At 35.5% G+C, this 16,169-nt stretch overlaps 1 protein-coding gene and 1 long non-coding RNA gene across 3 annotated transcripts in view; one reads left to right on the top strand and one right to left on the bottom strand.

Moving 5' to 3' along the window:
• The window catches only part of ATG7 (autophagy related 7), a 101,099-nt gene that overhangs the window by 15,654 nt on the left and 69,276 nt on the right, over positions 1 to 16,169 (bottom strand). The gene's annotated exons all lie outside the window — the stretch shown is intronic.
• LOC310633544 lies at positions 8,045 to 10,038 on the top strand. The gene is made up of 3 exons (XR_014491021.1): positions 8,045 to 8,178; positions 9,404 to 9,494; positions 9,920 to 10,038. It is a non-coding gene; the product is annotated as an uncharacterized lncRNA (long non-coding RNA).

Below are 16,169 nucleotides of genomic sequence, written 5' to 3' on the forward strand. Positions count from 1 at the left end.
ATACAAATATAATACCATACCTTAATTAAAAATTTAAATGTATTTCAGCTTTATGGCTTTATTTTAATAGGTTTAATAGGTTTGCATATAAAATCCCCTTCCAAAATTGAGACTCTCTCCTTATGAGACAGGCTTTGATTCATCAGAGGGCTCCCCTGGCAAAAGAGGGAGACAACAATTTTATGTTTTATCTTCCTTCCTCTGAAAGTCCCAATGTTACCTTGCCTCTCATGCTTCTCTGAGTATGTATTATCCAAATGGAGCAGAGCTCAGAAAGCATCATCAACAACAAAAACTCTCCTCCCTACTACTAGGAATATTTTAAGAGCAGAATTCCACTTATGGCATCTCAGGACCCAGCCATGCTTAGTCAGGCTGACTGTGAAAGTACTGACGTGTAGCTGTATTAAGTAATAAATCTTGCCTTACATAGATTAAATTGGTCCTGATTAAGATGACTTTTGCAAAGCAGTGCTTAAATTGTTAATATCCATTGCCAGAGAGGGTACTTTGACATTCCCGTTTAGACAGTTGAGAAAGAGTATACAAACTATTATAAAGAATATACTTGTATTATTTTGGGGAAGGGCAAGTCAGTTTTGATTCATACCTTTTAAGAGATGCAGTGAAAGTCTTTAGTATTCCTAGCCATTAATACTCATCCAATGGGAGATGTACACGACTTCGTATCCTTGCAAATTTGTGGTCAGCATTCATTATTTTGAAGGCAGGTTGACTTAAAATACAATTGTTCTGTTTGGATGTAGTTGTGGCTATAAATTTTAGCGCATATAAATAATGATTTCCTATCTTCCAGGGAAAAGCCATCTTTCATTATTCTCATCTTTCTCATACATGCTGCCCATTCAGTTCCATACTTTGGTCTATTATTTCTTCTGATTTTTTTTCTTTGCATCTTTCATCTTTTCCTTTTTCCTTAGCCATTTCATACAAAGCCATTTTCAAAAGAAAAAATATATGTAAGAAAATCAATTAACATTAAATCTTAATAAGTGACCAAATGTTTGTATCAAAGATAAGTGTCTGAGTAGAGTAATCAAGCCACTCTCAATTGTGGTCCATCTGTTTATCAATTATATATATTTAAAATGTGTTCAACCTTTCATTACTAGTGAAAAAATCCAGATGCTTTTATTATATTAGGAGCACAAAATAAATTCTGAATAATTTTCTCAGACAGATAAATGTGCCATCACTATCTTTCTAAAATGAATGTGCTTCCTTGACAAAATATAGTCTTCATTCCTAAAAGAATTTGAAACAGAATTTCTTTGAAAACGTTAGTAAGTGAAGTTGTATGCCACTTATCACACTTATGCTATCTGCTCTTTTAAGTTCATGCCAAATTCCATCCCTTACCGTCATAGCCACTTACAGAACAGATCTGTTTAATTTCAGCCTTGGAAATGCATCAGTTGACTTTGGAGACATTCTCTCTGAAGGCAAAACAGAATGCTTTTTGGAATGAATGTATTCTTGGGTTAATTTTAATGCCTGGTAGCCTAAAGCCACTAATATTTTAGATGGAGTGGTTTCCAAAATCTGCTTCCAAATTCTACATTTTAGGAGACGGGCTAGAACCAGCACTTCAGTGCACAAGGCAGTATATTGATCAATGTCTGAAAATGCCAAGTATGGAGAGATGAGCAGTCCTAAATCTCTGATGTCAGTAAAGCTCACCCCAGCCCTGTTTTCCCTCAGTCTGAATTATCCAGTTCCACAAACTAAGTCCTAGCTGACCCATGAGGCCAAGAAGGAAGTCACAATATCCACAAGTACAAAGTCCATAACACAAGTCCAGGGTTCCAAAAATCAAAGCACGGTTCAAGAGTCCCAAAGCCCAGGAGCCAAGACCAAAATCCACAAATGAAGTCTGAAGTTCAGAGCCGAGAAACACGATCCAAGATTCACAAGAGAGCATTCATGAAAGCCAGGAAGGTGCGCATCAAAGCAAATAGGTGTTCCCAACAAACACATCTTTCCCCCAAAATGCAATTAAATCTAGATGTTCCTTGTGAGGAGGGACGGCTCTGTTTACTCGTGAGCAACCTTACCAATCTCCTCTGTGACTACCTCTGCTCCACACTCCGCACCTGTGGATCAAGTGTGTGGGGGGGAGCTGTTCCTTGTCAGGTGGTCTGGAGTCTGTCATCTCCACTGATCCACTCCAGCAGGCGGCTGTCCATCCAATTGGCCGTCTCTGCACTGCCAGATGGCCGTGAGATTGCCTGGTCCTCAGCGCCTGGACTCTCCGCTTGTTCCAAGTGGGCAATGCCATCTCTATTGGTGGTCCTGGTTCCAACTCCTCCTTTGAACCGGGATCTGATGGAGCCATGACATGAGCCAGAAATTGTGGTCATAGGTCATTGTGATTGTTAAGTGGACCACCACACGACTCTTATGACCATTATACAATAGTTGTAAAGTGAGTAATTATGGTCTTTAAGCAAACCATGTAGTTAGGTGAATCCAGAATAGCCAATGGGATTTTTTTTTTGCTCTTTTCTGCTGGTGATTGCAGGATACTACAACCAGTGGTAGCTGCAGTTGCCAAGGGCCCAAAATGTGATCACATGACTGCATAATCTTTTGAGGATGGGTCATAGGTACCTTTTTTAAAGTCCACCATAACTTTGAACAGTTGTTAAGTGTTTATTTTTATTTCATATGACCTGACACTACATATAACTCATTAGCAAAGAAAGATAGAAAGCTTGAATGGAAAACAAGGTAGGTAAACATTATTTCACAATACAGATATTTTTAAAACTGTCCAGAATAAAAATAAAAACATGAATGAGTGAGGCATATTCCCTAATTTGATAATCTCCCCCAAACTTTGTAACTCTCATTATTTCTATTCTGCATACCTGATGGATTTGAGGAACATACATTGTTGCTTCTATATACTAAGGCAATATCTGTGTACTGATCCTTCCAAACATGTACAAAACCAAGGGAGATGTTTTGCTTGTAGCTTTCTTCAGGTGTTCAGTTAAACACAGAGAAGGCTTAAACTGGGATACTGAATACCAGTATGTCTGCAGCTTCACTTTCCTAGGGCCAAAATTAGGCAGAGATCTGTAGTCAAGAATAAAGTGATGTCCTTGAATCTTCTGATATAATCAGAGTTCAGAGTTTGTCACTGGTTCATCAGAAGACTAAAGGCAACAAGTTATCAGTTTGAATGATAGTCAGAATTAAATATACACACAAAAGCAGATTGTGGAGGAATAGTTAATGCAAAACTGAAACAATAACAAATATGTCTCCAAAAGATGTCATAAATCATCGCTTTTGTTTCAGAACTGCCTTTAATTTCATATTTGCCATGAAAAACATTTTTAAATCTGGAAAAATGTATGTATCTGCTGAAATTTCATTTTGCGGAAAACTCCCAAGAATACCATGGACAGCCAAGAAAACAAATGAACAGATCATTGAACAAATCAACTCAGAGTTCTCACTTACTCTGGACATATTAAGCAAAAATCTAGCTCTGTGGAGACAACTCTGATGCTGGGTAAGTTGGGAGAAAAGAGAAGAGGACAACCAGCAGCAAACTGGATGGACTCAGTTATAGTACACCTCTGGAAGATCTGAAGGTTCAGGTTAAGGACAGATTATGGAGAAAATGTATCTATACATTGCTAAGAGTCAACACTGACTTGATGATACATAATAAATCAGTCACTATTGTGAGTAACTGATAGAGCAAAACTAAATGTTGTGGTACGGTGAAGTAACCAGGTCAGTGCAGTCCTTAGGAACTCTGAAAAAGATCTTTAAGTAGACAATGGAAATTGCTTTTTTCCCCAACTAGTAAGGAATCATTTTAATAGAACGTTTAAAATGAATATTTATCAATCATTTATATTTCACTTAAAACATCATTGTGATTCACTTTTTCTCTTTATATTGACTTGATAAAAGAGCCATATCATATTTATAATTTATAAATATGTGCATCACTTTTAAAATATGACATAGAGGGAACTGATGTACTTCTAATTTTGGGAAGTAATTTTGTGACAGTTGAACTTCTTCTTCTCTTTGGCTCTCTAGGACCTGCAGTTTTACAGACTGTGATGCATTCACATGATACTTCTCCAGGAATAATCTAATAACTTAGTAATATAATAATACTTCATAACCACAAATTCATGGACATTTAAAGTTGATGCCTTGATTTTAAATCTTAATTTTTTTGCTGAAGAAAAATTGTTAATAAATGATTTCCTTTAAATGACAGTTGAATTTTAAAAATTCAATGTATGAATTTAAAAAAAATAAATTCAAACATCCCCATCCCCATCTCTTATGTAACAAAGGCCAAATGCATTTCACATATGTGAGCATAGAATACTGGCATTAACCACATGTGAAACAAACTGTTGGCAAGAAAATCAAAACTGTGTGCCATTTAGAAAATTGGAATCAGAACAATGTAGCTTTTCCAAAAATGAAGAAACTTAACAAAAGAAAAGAGGAAGTCGTAATACTCTGTGGCAACGTTAGGTACTGCATCCAAAAAGGTTCATTTAATATTTAATATTTATTATATTTTTATACCGCCCTTCTCCCGAAGGACTCAGGGCAATAAATACAAAAACAGGATACAAAAGTTAAAAGCGATTAAATAAATGCCCAAAGTTAAAACAATAATTAAGACGTATTAAAACCCCAACCCCAATTTACTTAACTATACACTAATCATTAAATCTCTCAAGATTTAAGATTGTCAACTTAAATACAAAGTTAGGAGAATCATAATACATACTCCTTCTGTTGATATATACCAGGGGTCGGCAAGCTCGGCTCTTTTATGACTCGTGGACTTCAACTCCCAGAATTCCTGAGCCAGCTATGCTGGCTCAGGAATTCTGGGAGTTGAAGTCCACGAGTCATAAAAGAGCCGAGCTTGCCGACCCCTGATATATACAGTAATTTGCAAGCTAGAAATTGCCTCATCTGACAACAATAATTCAAACGATCACATCTGACGGCTTTTTCATTGTGCTAAACAACTGAAAATTTCTGAAATTCCTATAATAGGTGCTACCATTCACACACTCACTTCTCAAACTCAAACAACTGTTAGTTGTTTTGAGAAAACTACAAGAATAGGAGTTGTACTTACCTCCTGGGGGAGAGTGTTCCAAAGAATGGGGGCTACAACACAGACTGCTGCCTATTCCAACCCACATTGCCCCTATACTTTTTTCAGAGCGGTTATTCCCAGCAGATCCTCTCTAGATGACTGAATAGATGTAGAGATTCAGTTTTGATGAGGCTTTGCCTGATATATCTCAGTATTCTGCTACAAAACTTTAGAAACCAGGGTTTTGGACTGTACGTGGAAGCTTACTGGCAACAAATGTTGAAACTGGCATTACAACTGGTTGTTGTTCAAGACTACACAGAATGACCTAGCAATATCCTGCCCGACACTGTTTTTTATTCCAGTTGCCACTTCCAAGTTATTTCTAGAGGCAGTCCCATTCTATAGTGTGTTGCAATAGTCTCATCATGCAGTGATCAAGTCAACGAATGAAGGTAATTCTGGTCCAAGTGCATTATCCAAAGTTGGGCAAAGGTTTTGATATCCAGGGCTGATGTTTGAGCAGGATCCAAGAATGCAGGAGGACCCCCAAATCATAAGTCACCTCTTCTAGAGAGGGCATGATACTGTCCAAAGTAATTACAACAGCCAATATTTACTGATTTATTCATACTTCATATTTATGAAGCCACCCAAATCCATACGAAAATAAAAATGAAGTATGAAAACAGTTTGACGATTAATCCTATGTAAATGGCCTCACAATCTCCCAACACAATCCATCCTCAGAGGAGCCACCCACTCATTCTGACTCAAAGCCTGGGGAAAGAGCCAAGTCTTTAGAACTTGTTTAAAAGAGAGCAGGGCTGCTTGAATGGGGGAAGATTGAATGTTTAAGGAGATAATGTTTCAGAGAAATCCCATCTGATGGCATTGCTTCATGGAAAGGCTAGGGTTAATGTGAACTCATACAGAATTGGAGTTAACACCTATATTAAATCTAAATAATAATAATTAATAATGATGAAAAGTAATCCCAGAAATCCTCAACATCCACAGAAATCTGAGTTTTGCTAGGATGGAGCCTGAGTTTGCTTTTCCCCCTCCAGAGCACAACAATCATGGGATAAGACCTTGATGTAATTATAGAGTGTCCTAATTTTTTACACTTTGCAGCATCAATACTGAATACAAGCATACCAGTTTGAAGTAGGGGAATCTCTACCTGGAAACACTACTATGAAACTGATTTTTATTTACTTTCATCAGGCAGCTGAAACATTTAAAATCAACCCTTAATTTATTATGTCCTATACTCTAAGCATGACAAACCTATTGTCTTACATCTGCTGATGGACTCCAATTTGCATCATCATAATGGTTAGAGGTAATGTACCACAATGCATCTGAACAGCCATAACCCCAAATAATTGTAAGTTTTTTTAAAAAAAATATTCAATCATAAACAAATTCTATCTTAGGATCTGATTTTTAATAAAATACATCTCCTTCCTGGGTACTGTTTTTTGTATCACTTGACCACCTTTGCCCTAAGATTCACTGTAGTATTTATGAGTACTGCTCCACTCTACCACTGAAATATTACTGCTGTTGTGAAGTGATAGCAAGGTACCTCAACTCACAACCTGGGGAAATCGGCTCAATAGTTTATTTTTAATCGAGATATACCTCCTTGTAAATGGCAGCAATTTTCACAGGGTTAGCAGTGTATCCACGTCATTTGGATGAACTCCTTCTCCCCTCTAGCATGATGCAAGATATATAAATAGTATGTGAAGAATTTGGTGGACACTTTTGTTTCTTAAGGAAAGGGAAAAGCAGAGCCAAACTAGTATGAAGAGAATAATTTTGTATTTATACAAATTTGACAAATAAATAATAAATACATTTGAGCAAGTCTTCAGGAAAAGAAAAGGAAAACTCTTCAGAAAAGCAAATATGCTACCATTGTAGAAGATGAAGAAAAACTGGGATTAGGGAGGGTGAAATCTAGAGTGAAGAGTATTCGCACAGATCATGCCAAAGATGTCTATTATGTAAGATTTGAACACAAACCCTTGCATGAGTTGTCAGAGGCAACAGTGTAGAAGCAATAGATGTTTTAAACATACAGTTTTGTGCCTGAAAGTGTAACATCACTATTAAAGAAAATACTCTTTGTTCTTCTAGTCTATCCTATTATTATAATACTTTAATTATATTCTCTCTGGACAGAAGCCAAAAGCAAGGCAAGCTGAAACAAAGGGAAAGTATCTTGTTTCACATAATATTGAATAGGGTTCTTTTTTAGCGTGCTCTGACAAATCAGTCCCGTTAAAAAAGACATAAAAGCAGAAATAAAATTATCATTGTTTCCAGCTGTTGACACAGTAGAGGGGTACTTAGAGGCAAATAGTTCAGTTGTTAATTTTTTGGTATCCTATCAAGAGCCAAGAGTAAATGTAGATGAATGTAGGCATCTTCACCCCCTCCAGTCAGGGCAAAGTCAGGCAGATGCTTTCATCCAGGATTATTATTTCAGCCCCAGCCCTGCAATCTAGTCAGTTTAACAGAAGTTGTTATTATTGGTTTTAAAACCTTCAATGTTGAAACTTTATACCAATCTTACCCAAGCTGGTTCCTTGCAAGCCACACTGAATTGCACCCTTCTAGCAATCATAATGACTGGGGATGGTGGAATATTCATGCCCAAACTGACTTCAAGTCCAGTTCATATGTTGGAATTAAATTGGGAAAGAGGACTTTGTACTTTTTTTATATAACCTATGAAGAGCAGGTAAAAACTAATAATATGGTAGCAATTAATTTGCAGGGACTTCTTTTTTATAATCTGATGTTTAGTTCAATAGACTTTTTTTAAAAGCATATTTGTAAAGTATACAAGAATTGTACCCTTTTAAGGTTTTCTTCCTCAGAATCATCAAATGACAAAGTTTGACAGAAGGATACTTGCTTTCTCTCCTTACTATACAAACTAGCTGGTCATACCTATGTAATCTCATGGAAGAATAAGAATAGAAATATGAGACAGAAGAAGGACAAGTGAAAGAATGCATGATGATACGGACAAAAAGGTTTGGTTGCAATATATAAATGGATCAATAGGAAAATATTTGGTTGAAAGACTTGAAATTTACATTATGTTCTAATCTTAAATATACTGTTAGTAAACCTGTTATTCATCTCAAAATGCAAAATAAAAGCCTAAAACTATAATTAACAAGACTTTGAGAATTACACACCAGAAAGTCATTTCTATAAGATAAAAAAATATATAAAGCATATTAAAATCATACTGTTCTTATTTAACCAACCAGAAATTAACTAAATTGCAATTCATGAACAAAAATCTGACACCTCTTCTATTTAAGCAACCGCAATCAGTTCCTTAGATGTAAGATGTAAAATGGTCACTAAGTGAAATGGTTGCAGAGAGAGAGAAGGAGGGAGGGAGGGAGGGAGGGAGGGAAGGAGATGCAGCTGGCGGTTGTTGTTGTTTCAGATAAATTTCTCTCACACAGCTTTGCCAGCATTACTCTCACTCTGGCATGCATTTGGAACTTAGTTATATGTGTGCACATTACTTGCAAAATGTTTTTTTTAAATCACCGTATTTGCAAGCTGTGGCTATATTTTCAGTAGAAATAAACATAAGTTTCCATGTAATACATTACTCTATTTAAACTTCTATTTAAGCCTTGAGCATCTTATTTTATGTAAGCAAATATTGTAATGATTGAGTACATAATTTAAGGTTGAAAGCATTAATTAATATTAAGACCTTATTGGCTTATTTTGAAAACATAAAATCTGTAAGGCATTTAATATATGAAGAAATGCAGAAATACTTTTGCATGTAGTCAGCAACATCATGATAATCCTCAAACTGCTTTTTAAATTAACAGTACGAATATAGTATGTGAAACAGTGAGTGGGAGGGAAAGATAAGGGTTAGCATTTTCAAAAATAGAACATCTTGGCCAGTGATAGCATAGAGCATAGAGAGGGATAAGTGTCCTGATAATTTTACAACGTTGGTGAACATATAGTTTATCTAAAAAAAAATCAATTTATTACACTTCCTTGAATCAGGATAGAGAGATATATTTTAATGTATGTATTGGAAGCTCCACCCTAAAAACTAAAAATAGTTTTCTAGGGTTTTCCATCTGACTCTTACATTTCTTCTCCAGGCCAGAAAAGTTTTTATCATCAACCAGCAGCTGAAGAGAGATTATTTTTTCCCTTCCATGTAATGTAACCTGTCTTTTTTTTTTTTAAAAAAAAATCTGATTGCAGGACAGGAAGAGGGGGGAACTTCTGGAAACAACTGCTCCTGGAAAGGGAAAACTGTATAGGAGACTCATGAAATTGCAAAATTCTGTCAAAGGTATGTTTTTAGTTAAACGATGCAATTTGCTACCACACTAAGATGACTTTAAAAGAGTATTAGTGCAATATAGGACTATCCATGCCTCCTTGAGACAAGTTTGTCTCTAGGCATATTGGCAGCATGACCCTTAAGTACAAAGCATTGAAAAGCAATGGGAGTGAGCACTGAATTCATGCTTCTTTGTGAACTTCCTAAATGTGGTAGTGTAAAGAACAGAGACTTCACATATTGTTAATACAATGCTTTTTCTAACTACATTAGGCCTCCTAGCAACTGTCTCACACTATTGTCTTGTATTCATATTGTTGTCACTATGTCCTTCAAAAATGTACTGCTTCCAAACCATGAATGTCCCATCTTGTACATGTGGCCTGCATTTTTTCCTCCCTAAGTGTAATAAACAACATTGTTTTCTATTGCAGATATTTTTCCTCTCACTCCAGACTTCCAACTTACCCAGAGTAGTAGACTGTGATTTCATTCTGTCACCCTAGTTGATGGCCAGACATTCCAGTTTTGTACATGTTTGCAAGTTTGATAAGCAACATATCAGTTCCATTATCCAAACTATTAATAAAAATGTTGAATAATACCAAGTTAGATTCCAGCAGGACCCCGCTGGTTACTGCTCTCCAACTTGACGTTGACCCTCTTAACCAGTCAATTGTGGATCCAATTTATTTTAGTGCCATTCAAATCATGTGATAATAATGATGATGATGATGATGATGATGATGTAATGTGATAAAAAGAATGTCAAATGGAATCTATCAAAAGCTTTGATGAAACTGATGTAGATTATAAACATAGCATTCCCCGTGTCTTCTAGTGATTTTACTTGTCAAAGAAGGCAGCATGCATCTGAATTATTACTGACAAAACCACAAAGAAATATGCCTTAGCAATCATGGCACTGGCTGCAAAAGGTTGCATATTACCTGCTTTATTATGTTAGACTCCCTGGTTGATAATTACTGGGATCCAATTTTTCCCCCTTTTACTTGCAAAGGATGGGCATATTTGTTCTTCTTCAATCATCTGACACTTCACTTCTTCTCTAAGACTCCTTTGATTTAAATCAACAAAAACCTAAAGTGAACCTAAGAGATTATTTGCTGGTAGGAGTATTTTTGATCCAAAAACATTCTTGCTTTCCAGTTTGCCATTATTTACTTCAGTATGACTTAAATTGCCACATGAAAATGGTTTTCTAAATGCAAGCATGAATTTACAAGTGCAGGTGTTGGAATTGGAATAATGTTTTTTTTTCTCCTGGAAGAGTTCCTCTGGTGATTTCCTTACTCAGGAATAACACAGTAGAATATCCTGATCTTTGATCATAGGAAGATGGTTGTGAACTAAATACACAACACAGGCATCCTTTCTGACTACTATGTTGACAAATACCTATGATTTGAGCTTGTAAATGTCTCCTATCTGCCCTATTATTCTTAACAAGTGATGTTAAATAGTAAAACTCCATATTTAACTCATTAGAAAAAAGTTCTAATAACATAGGAAAGAAGTTGTATGCAAATAACCTGTATGTTATAGAACAAAATAGAATCAGATATGTAGGCTATTTTATGTAGGATGTATTCTAAAGGGAGGTTGGACAACCAGCTCCCAGAAATGATTTGGTTTGGATTCCTGTTGGATTTTGTGGTGTAAGTCACTTTTTGCAAGTCTAAGATTCCATAATATTTGATTTGTATACTGAATATTCCTAATTCAACATGTTATCTAAAGGTAGACTTTTGGCCATTCTTATTTTTTTTATTGCCAAAAAGTCACAATGAGGCTGAAAAAAAGTTGCAAGATTTATACAGATACTGAAAAAATTAAGCAAGTTATATTTACTATTATAACAAGAAAAGGTGGTATAATTCCATGCAGGAAAGCTTTGCTTCTATACTTATTTACTTTTTCCTCATCACCTCTCTCTTTTGAAACAAGTTCTACTTATAAATGTCCTATCGAATAGAACTCATTTCACTTTTCAAACAGCTTATGCTCTGCATTGTTAGCTGGCTTTGTTCCACTTGGCTTCCAAACATTTGCCATGGTCTGGTGGTTGGCTTGTTCTCCATCTTTTAACTTTATAATCATAGTTTCTACAGTCTTGTTTTATTTCAGTGCAATAGTTGTCCAAAAGAATTGCTCAACTTAGTTGTACTGACCACAAACTAAATAGGCTGTCCCTAAAGGTTCCGCACAGCCAGAACAGACTAATTTCTACCAAGCCAATAATTTGAAGAATAAGAATAAAGGTATTGTCATCTGAAATACCAAATTACTGAAACTAGTTCATAGAACAGGACTTATTTTTCCATGATCAAGCTAAATTGAAGATATTTGTGCTATTTTTAAGGTTATTCTTATCAGTTTATTTGTAGGTCCAAGCTACTCATTACTCAAAGAGATTATCATTTTCACAAACCACTCCCAGCTTCCTTAGTTCTCCCACTGCAGTGGCTATCACTTGCTGGGAACTTTTATATCTGATGGTGCTCTGTGATACATTTTTAAATTAAGCAGCTACATTCTTCTTGTGTAATCTGAAGCTTGCTCCATTCCGCCTCTTGGGGAATTTGTTCATTGTTAATGGACTTTGCGCAATAATTGGCTACTTTCATTATTTCAAATACTGATTCAGTAGAAATTTTTGTCTCACATTAAACACAATTATATCAGTGAGAAATGTAAATATTGTAACAAAAAAGTATTAAATAACTAGTAACAGAGCTTACAACTGTATGCCACGAAGAGCATATTATTGGACATATTATTGGTACATATATAGTATTTTAGTATACGAGTATTTATTTAAGAGTCATTCACAAACTCTCTCTGCTGCAACAAGGTGAACTGTTTCTGTTTATAGTAGGGATACCCACACAATAAAGTCATGATTGTGAAGATGAATAACAACTTTGTTAGCCTTTTCTACGAAAAACAGCAAGAGGAAGGAGCAGGGAAAGTGGTTTACGAAATATCGTACTTTCCACTTCTCTTGACAACAGGAGGAAAACACAATGCAGAGGACAACCAGATCATAGTATCATGATATCATGAAGCCCCCAAAAATCACTGTCAGGTTAAGTACATACAAAATGGGAATATATACATACATATGTACATACATACGTACATACATACATGACTATTTTGGAACTTCATGGTGTGATGTGAATAATTAAAATACTCTTAAGTGTCATAATTAATCTTGTATGAATAGAAAACAACTTTAAAGAATGAATGACATTCATATAGAACTAATATTTTAAAAACTCAGTTTATAAGATGCAGACTTGCTTTGAATAATTCATAGAAATGATATTATGCGTTTATGAAATTGACATCTGGAAATAATTTGTGCAAATGAAACTATGACTTTCTCTTCCAGTTCCAAAGACCTACAGGGGCTTAGATACCATAGAATTATTCATTTGTGTGTTGATAAACCATTCTATAATTTATGTGCTTAATTATAGCAAATATGTTTAATTCTTACTTGTTGCAATTCTTACTCTTTTGAGTTATTAACAGAAAGTGTTTCAAACAAGCTATTTATAATTTACTGCAATGGACGCTGCTGTAAAGAACAACAACCAACATGGAAAATCACACATTCTTCACAAGGAAATATATTTTAAGCAAATGCTTTTGAAATTGATTCAAATGAGATTTATTTCAAAAAGCTGCTTATATGAACTTAAAACATGGTCACATTAAAATGATTTTAGTGCCAAAAGAATACAAGCAATTATAAAGTTTTATCGACCAGGTAAATGGTCTGTTTATGAGTATCAGTTACAAACCAAGTTACATGAAATTGAGATCTACAGACCAAAGCTGAGAACTGTTTATCTGTAAACAGAAGGAGCAAACAGAGATCAAGGAACAGAGAAAGGGAGCAGTCGTAAATTTACCTCATTGAGCAAAATGGATCCTTCTATCTAGTCTTTCCCTACCAAATTTAGCTGGTGGGTTTCAGTTCTCCCAAAGCTTGGCATTGGCCCTGAGTCCCAAGAGCAGAGAGGAATATGGACTTTGATACTCTGACTTGAGCCTGAATTTTGTGAGTGAAATATAACCTAGTTTCCATCTCTGGTTTTAAATGCCTGGTGAATTGTTGGCTCCCTCAGAACTATTAACTTGCCTATATAGCCAGTCTTCTCTAATAGCTTACAGCCTATGAAAAAAGATAGGTTTGTAGTAACATATATGCCTTTGAAATCTTCTGTGAAACATATGTTTCATGGTAATATTAAACACTGTGATTATTTATATTCACCCAGCAAGCCATTTTCTGCCCTTACATACTAGGTCAAATGTTTTCTGATGCAATATTCATGGAACCCTACAGAAGAATCTGCCTCAAAGTAGAAAATTGGGGACTTTTGACCATATAATTCCATAATAGTTTCGTCACAAATCTTGTTTATAGGTTTTGCAAAATCTCTGTTCTTACTAATTCTTACTGAACTAAAATTTAGGCACTTCTGATTCTTCAGCGACTGAATGAATATAATTTCACCATGACTGTCCATCAGCACAATAATTGCTTCTTTGAGTTAGGCTGTGCTTGTATCATCATCTAGCCACCTTGACTTCTATCAATCTTTTTTTTCAATTGTCTTATTTTTTCCCATGAATCAAGCTTGTTCATCATGACAATTGCCATCATGTTATATGTCCAAAATATGTAAGTTTTAGCTTCACTATTAGTGCTTTCAAAGAGCAGCCTGATTTTACTTCACCTAGTACTCAATTATTTGTCTTTTATGTTTTATGTTTTCCCCATCAGTATAATTCAAAGAGATCACTCTTTTTTTATCTTCTCTGCTAGTTCAGCTTTCCTAGGAAATATGTTACTTTTAATAACATTTACCTTTGTTATCATATGAAAAATAACTGCAGTTCTAAATATATAATCCCAGTTAAAAAGTGGTCCATTGAGAAGCAGTAGAAGCTAAAAATGATTGGAGGGAGACTGGCAATATAGGAGAGTGAAATTAAAATGTTAACACTAGTCCAATTACAGTAAGCCTCTTTTAGGTTAAGTAGCAAAATACAGGGGGGGAAACAAATAGGACATTTCTGAAGGATAATAATAATGCATGAGGATGTTGGGAAGATATTACTTTGATATTTATGAAAAAGTATTATTTAAAAATAGTATGAATTATTGGAAACATGAAATCACACTGAAAATGATAGAACAAAAAGGAGCCTTGGTGGAGCAGTGGGCTAATGCCTCCCTAAGTAACACCAGCTGCCTGCAATTAGTGCAGGTTCGCATCCCACCAGGCTCAAGGTCGACTCAGCCTTCTGTCCTTCCGAGGTAGGTAGAATGAGGACCCAGATTGTTGGGGGCAATTAAGCTGACTTTGTAATAATGCCGCTTGGGGGTGGAGGGGCGAAAGCCCTAATAAGTCGGAAAAATACATAGAAAGAAGGCTATTGCTAAGGACATTGATTTGTGCTTTAAACTGTAAGCCGCCCTGAGTCTTCGGAGAAGGGTGGGATATAAATGGGGTTAAAAAAATTGTATGTGATTTTAAAATTTAGACTAATCAATACTTGGAACATAATACAGCAGGCATTACTGTCCCTGAAAAGTACCATGTTTGGGCTATTGATGTAGCTATCCCAAGAGAGAGTGATATTGAAGACAAACAATAACACTAATAGGCACCTCATACATAATTACTCCCTTTTACAATACTGTACTTCAATGTTTAGCTTGTGTAATTCATATTTGGTGATTTTTATTTAGTTAGGTGATCCCAGTCCATCACAGCATGTTACAATATTTACTAAAGCTTAGTGTAAATCCTAATATATATAACTTTAATTTTAATTTAATTTAATTTTAATCCCATTTATATCCCGCCCTTCTCCGAAGACTCAGGGCGGCTTACAATCTAAAGCACAATGTGCTTAGCAATAGCCTTCATTCTATGTATATACCTGCTTATTAGGGCTTTCGGGCCCCCCAAGCGGCATTTGAAAACTTTGAAAGAATGAAAGGAGGAAGGAAGGAAGGAAGGAAGGAAGGAAGGAAGGAAGGAAGGAAGGAAGGAAGGAAGGAAGGAAGGAAACAGGATACAGCTATTCAGTACTAACTAATGCCTAATGGTTAAGTTTGATTGTAACCATTCAAACTAACCATAATGTTGTACGACTAGTTATAAATGGAACTGATTTCAGAATCTCCTTCACATCTAGATGAATAAAAAGACAGATACTCTTTCAGACAAAGCAATGCTTCTTACAGGACAGACTTTATAACTAAACAGTTATAAACAGGCAGTTCATGAGTCATAAGACTGTGGAAAAAAAGCAGCAGCTACCCATGTTTTGAGGAGAAAAAATGCACTCTAATAATGGGTCTCTGGTCTTTACTCCAAACCTATTTCCTGTAAGAGAAATGTGAAACCTCAGTGAAAATAACTTCACCAAAACAGATCAGAAAAAAAGAAAGTATAGTTTATTTTGGTCTATATACCATGGCCACATTCAGGCTCTAATAATAAACTATAAGAGACCTAAAAGCTATTCAGAGCTGAAAGTAGGACTTGATAAGTTTAGGCAGCTGTTAGTACTTTTGAATCCTGCAAATGCTCAAACAAAAAATTACTCTGGGAAACATCACATAGTTTACTA

This window comes from Vipera ursinii (genome assembly GCF_947247035.1).
Source record: "Vipera ursinii genome assembly, chromosome: 2".
In the NCBI taxonomy this organism is placed as follows: Eukaryota; Metazoa; Chordata; class Lepidosauria; order Squamata; family Viperidae; genus Vipera; species Vipera ursinii.